At 37.8% G+C, this 6,578-nt stretch overlaps 1 pseudogene; it reads right to left on the minus strand.

The window, feature by feature from the left end:
- Positions 1–2,014: 2,014 nt before the first annotated feature.
- On the minus strand, positions 2,015–6,115 carry LOC124200769 (annotated as a pseudogene).
- Between the last annotated feature and the right edge of the window lie 463 nt (positions 6,116–6,578).

Genomic DNA, 6,578 nt, shown 5'->3' on the forward strand with positions numbered 1-6,578 from the left:
TTATTCTTCTCTGTAAATTTTTCTCTTTTTTCATGTGTTGGATGACGAAAAAATTGATAACGAACACGACAAATTAAAAAATAAGAAATTTTGAAATCAATAGGGTTGGTGCATGAATAAGGGATTCGTTTAAAAAAAATACCATTAGAATCAGTTTTTCACGCTGATTCTCATGGTATTTTTTTTTTATATTTTTAAAATAATAATTCCTCCCCGTAATCTCACTTCAAAGTTGAGATAAGCTCCCCCCATTTTAAAACGGACACCACGCCATTTTTGGTGGGTGGTCCTTAAAATCTGATGAAGTTTCCCACTTTTTCCCCCCTTTTCACCCTTTTTCGTACTGCCTATACCCCCTCTTTTGCCCTTAGGGCCGAAAGGCGAAAGACAAAAAGGGTGAAAAGGGGGAAATGCCAACATGAAAAAATGCCGAAAAAACAAACAATTTAGGGTTAAACGGAACAGAGCCAGGGGTAAAATTGAACATCGTTTTTCTCTGCAAAGGCTTAATTATATTTATAGAATCATTCACTGGTGAAAATGGAATTCATTTCCCTTTGGCTCCATTGGGCAGTTTGTAGTCCAGTGCATTTCCTTGCAAACCACGCAGGGCAGCGCTGGCTTTCTTGGAGATGATGCTGCTGCTTCTATCCTCGGTGGTGGGCTGCGCCATTTCGTCTTGGATTGCCCAGAGATTTGGATTGTGGAGTCGTCTTGCTGCTGACTTTGAGCTGAGAAGCTGTTGGTGTTGTTGCTGGCGCTGCCTTGGCCAGTTGTTGAGAATTTCGGACCAGCTTTGGAGTTTGAGCCCTCAGAATGTGAGTCGCTCTGCAGCTTCTACTTGTTCTTCGATGAGTTTAAGGACTTCGTCAATATCGGTTACCTTGCTTATCGCTGATTTTGTCCACTCAGTGTGAAGTTTGAGGGGGATCGAGTGAAGAATTCTCGACCATATTAGGAGACCCCCGTGGTTTGTTCTTGCTACTCCAAGTGTCACCAAGAAGTTGATGTGGGACTGAATGGTCAGCTGGAAGCATCTGAGTGCTGCTGTGTAGGACATGTCATTGACCGGTTGTAGCGTGTCCAGTTTGTGAGTGTGAGCTTCAATCAAGACGTCCGGTTTTCCGTACATTGCTTTCAGGAGGTTTACTGCAACGGTGTAGTTGGCCTCCGTCAGCTCCAGATTTTCCGGCACAGCTGTGCTTCACCTTTTAAGTTTGTCTTTTAAGTAGCCAAAATTCTGCGCCGTTGGAATTGTTGATTCATCAACCGTGGCGTTTTATGCTTTCCACAAGGACGCAAATTCAAGTTCGTCCCCTTTGAATGGCTTGATTTGTCGTTTTGGCTACTTTGTTGAAGAAGCTGGGACTGGAGCTGGTTTGCAAGCTCGTCGTAGTGAAGAATCCATAGGAAGATTACGCCCAAAAGGGACTCAATGTGCATACGAAATCAGGGGAGTGTAGTAAAATGTGTACGTTGAATGTCATATGTTCAAGTCCATTCTATGTTTTAAATTCCTTTAACACTTTTTCGTTTTTTCCTTTGCATTTTCCAAGACCAAAGGCAAAATGAAATTTTTATTCAAGCAAAGAAATGGCCTCATTCAGTAGAAAGAAGGTCTATGGAAATGTTTCGGTAATATGCCCTTTAATACTATGGGTGCATAATATAACAGTAATTTATTACGCCATTCAGCCACCTTCCAATAAACCCTATCATTAAGGGAACGAGGAAGTCCGGTAATGTTAGGAAGAAAGATGGATTTGTGCAACAAGATTCCTTCGGTAATGTCCTTCGGGCATTTTTTAAACGCCGGGGAGTGGATCCTAACGAAAAAAAACCTCTACGTGTAATTTTTGCATTAACACTACTAGAAATGGAAAATTATCTATTTGCTCGAACAACATCATTTTCCCAATCCCAAAAAGCAGCGTTGAGTTGACTATTTTACAGACTAGAAACAGACATTTTTCAGGTCTGTACACCATTCATGATTATATTAAAAAATACACTATTTGGCAGTAGAAAACAATTTATTTAATTATAACAGTTTATCACACATCGGAACCATGAATGTTTTATTTTTAGAAAATTAAATAAAATTGTTGCGAAACAAAACTTATTTTTTCAAACTTGAGTATGGAGGTGATTTCAGTAGACAACCAGTAGGGGATTAGGGGCCTTGGTGTAGTAGAAAGTAGCAGCATACATAGTCTTGTAATATTCCGTCCCACAGTGGTGTAGTACTTGAAGACCTTCTTGTTGTGAAGTATGGCAGCTTGTGGTGATTTGTTATCGGCCATATCCAGGAGACATCAGTGCACCCGTGGTCGACCCAGCCTTCAACAATACAACACATATCAGCGCTATCTAATCAATGAAACAATACAGTTTAAAAATTTAATGTTCTTGTCAACAACCAACAATGAGATAAAATTGATTCACAACTAAAAATAAAATGAATATTTACCCATGATTGGAAACCGGTTTAATACGGTAAAGAAGACAGTTGTGACACACAGTGAGCTGAAGTGTACGAGTGTGTGTAGTGAACGAAAGAAGAAGAAATGATTAAAGTATTGTTTAATGGACTGTGGGCTTGTCCACCGAAGTAAATATTGAGGGCTTCCAGCTTTGTCATTGGTTCCTAAATATTTATTTTAAAAAAGTAAGGAAATGATGATAAATTTGTAATAGTTTTACTCTTCATACCTGATAATAGACCTCCTCCAAAAGGTTGCTGTCCAACAACAGCACCAGTTGATTTATCGTTAATGTAGAAATTTCCAGAGGACATTTTCAGTCGCTCGGCAGCTTGAACGAGAAATTCTCTATCCTCTGAAAAAACTGCCCCCGTTAAAGCAAAGGACGTAGAAGAATCAATTAGGTCTAATGTTTCTTCTAGTGCGCTGTCGTCATAAACGAAGGCGGTGAAAACGGGTCCGAAAATTTCTTCCACCATTATGCGATCACGAGGATTTTTAGTTCCTACTCGGGTTGGATGTATAAAATACCCGACACTTTTATTTCGCTACCCGCCAGCAATAATCTGCAGATCCGGTGACTGTTCGGCGTGCTTATTTGTAAGAGGTTATGCGCTCATAAGCTCGACTATCAATGACCGAAGACGTAAATGAGTCAAAGTCGGTGACTGGACCAATTTTCATTTGCTTCATACCCTCGATTAGCCCTTCCTTTATCTAGAAAATGTAATAAATTGATTTAATCGTAGAGTATTAAATTAATGTGTGACACTAAATAGATCTAACCTGTTTCCATAATGAGGATGGGACATATAACCTTGACGTTGCCGAACACTTTTGTCCGGAATACTCAAAAGCGCCACGAAAGGTAGAATTGACAACGTGCTCCACAATTGCAGATGAATGAACCAAATGGTAATTCTTCCCTCCGCACTCGCCAACCAAACGCGGCAAATTCCGGAAGCGGTTAACATTTTCTCCTACTTGCTTCCACAACCAGTGGACTGTCCTGTTTCCAAAAAAAAAATAACAATAGAATTTCGTCGGTACCATCAGGTATCTAAAAATATTACAGAACAGATCCTGTGAAATTAATGGCGCTTAGATGCGTCGAGTTGGTAATCGCTCGTCCAAAAGTAGGACCTTCTGCAGGCAAGAAATTCACTACGCCAGGAGGAATTCCACTTTCTTCCATCAATCGGAATACTATATAGTTCGACAACAATGCTGTGTCAGAGGGTTTCCACAGAACAACATTTCCCTAATCACAAAACCATTCTAAACATCCATAAATTCTTAAATAAAGAAAAGTTGAAGAGTACCATAATCGCAGGGGCATATGAAAGGTTTCCTCCAATGGCTCGGAAATTGAATGGAGAAATAGCGGCGATAAATCCTTCCAACCCTCTATGTCGAACCTACACATGAATTAAGTTAATCTTAAAGTTTATGGTTTCTTTAATGTAAATAAATATTTTACCGAATTTTGTATCGAAGGATCAACGTTTACTGGTTGATAATCATACAATCGTTGAGCAAACTCTGCAATAAATCTATTTTGATAAAACTTCTTGAGTAACGTCATGATTACCAATATGTTCTATATTTGTTTTACCGCAAAAAATCGGCTAATTCACAAGCTGCATCAAGTTCAGCTTGAAAAACTGCTTTGCCTTGTCCCAGCATGGTAGATGCATAGAGTTGACTACGATATTTTGTGGAAACCAAATCTCCCGCTTTAAAAAAAATATCAACTTTTTTATTCAAAGGAACCTTCTCCCACGCGCTTCTGGCTTTCAATGAAACGCCAATAGCTTTTTGAAGTAGTTCCTAATTCCATGGAAATAAAAAATTAAGAAACAAAAATAACACCTTTTTAAAATAGTAAATTACGGGAGTAGCATAGCAGAATTTCGCGATCTTTTTCTGATGGGTAGAAAGTTGCAATTTAATATATAAAAAAACAACACAATAAGCATGTCAATAAATGTGGTTTAAAACGGAAGAAATAGAATACCATTGTCTGATAAATGAACATCATCAGTCCAATATTCTTTGCCATCAATAACAATTGGAATTTCTTCAACAGCAGATTGCCTATGTTGGAATGCATTTTCCAAGGCAACTCTTTCTTCGCTGCTTTTCATATAACCTAAATATGATAAACAAATAATGAATTATGAAACCATCAAATCATAAGTAATTTTAACTTTTACCTAAAATAGGTTTATTTGCCAAATTAATTGGCTGAGCAATAGGTTTTTGAATAATAGATGGTCCACCCAAAATCTAACAAATGATTTCCTATAAAGTGGGCAAACGTATATATAAATGTTGTACGCTTAGTTTTAACTCATTTATAGTCTTTTACAACTTATTTACCCAACAAAAAGTCTCTGTGCTGATGAAAGATGAAGAGTTTTTTTGGAAACGGATGAAATCATTTTAAAAACTTTGATGGCAGTAATAGACCTCTGGCAACACAACGATACTTTCCACTATCAGACTCCTGTAACTTTGGGATTGTCAGGTGAAGGGTGTTGATAGCTCCTGGCTTGTTGAGTATATCATGCATGCTGTGTTTCAGAGAGAATATGGCATTAGGAATTGAGCAGAGCAGGCGCTATGAATGTTGTCTGCAAATTTGACATACCGATTTGTACTGTGCTGTGGCAAGTGCCACTCTAGCTGAACTTTGACAAATGGTCCAGATTCTTTGACGACTTGGCAGGTATACTCCGCCTCTATCATTGTAAAATTATGCAAGATTTGGAAGAACACGTAAACATATTATCTCCACAAGTTCCTTTTCCTGAATGTTTTAAAATTCAACATAAACCATCTAGTATAAAATATATTAAAAATAGAAAGAATCTAATACACTTACTTGGCAATATACTAATATCAACTGAATGCTGAAGCTGTGTTAGCTTTTCACCTCTGGCAACCCAACGGTACTTTCCACTATCAGACTCCTGTAATTTTGTGATTGTCAGGTGAAGGGTGTTGATAGCTCCTGGCTTGTTGAGTATATCATGCATGCTGTGTTTCAAAGAGAATATGGCATAAGGAGTTGAGCAGAGCAGGCGCTATGAATTTTGTCTGCAAATTTGACATACCGATTTGTACTGTGCTGTGGCAAGTGCCACTCTAGCTGAAATTTGACAAATGGTCCAGATTCTTTGACGACTTGGCAGGTATACTTGGCCTCTACATTGTAAAATTTAGTAAAATATATCAAAACTGTTAAAATTCAAGAATAACTTATCACAAACCACTTTAATCTCACTTTTTCTTCTTCACTTTGTTCTCTTTACTCGTGTTGAATTGCGTATTAAAATACAAACACAAAGGAGAAAGCATTGTGCTTATGAAGTTACTCTAATAATAATGATTACCCGAAGGGTTTCTTCTACTGTCATGATTCAAAGAATTTGCTAGATGTTGCTCGAAATAGTTTTCCAGTTTAATCAGCAGTACACTTTATGAATTCTTCTGAAAACAAATTTTTTCACTAGTTGTTGACACTACTGAGAACTGACTGCACTACACTGACAGTTAGAAGGTTAAGCAAACAAAGCGAATTCACTAACTTGGATTCGGCAACCAGCTAGGTAATACATACGCAAATTAAATTTCTAAAACAGTAATAAAAACAAATGAAAACCCCGCTACGCCATGTATCAAATTTTGACAGAATTATGTACAAAATTTGGTGACGATTGGTCATTCAGGGAAGAAACGTATAAAGGAACACTAAATGGACATTAAACCCTCTGAATTTCACTACTAGCTACTACTACCCTACCCCCTATACCCCACACCCTATATTGTTAAGGACCTTCGTATATAAATATACCTCAGGGATAAGATTATCTATTTTAACAATATGTGTTGGGGTGCCAATATACTATTGGGATTTGATGTTTTGGGAATCAAACCAAAGACTACTTGATTGACGAGTAACCCCTAAATTGACAGCATACATTGCATCGCAAACACACCCTTTCAAACATCAAATTGATAATTATTTGTTAATGGTGACTAACCAAAAAGTCATCGTGAGGGACATTTGTTTTGAAAGCGTAAGCTGCA

Source organism: Daphnia pulex, chromosome 8, assembly GCF_021134715.1.
Source record: "Daphnia pulex isolate KAP4 chromosome 8, ASM2113471v1".
NCBI classification, from domain to species: domain Eukaryota; kingdom Metazoa; phylum Arthropoda; class Branchiopoda; order Diplostraca; family Daphniidae; genus Daphnia; species Daphnia pulex.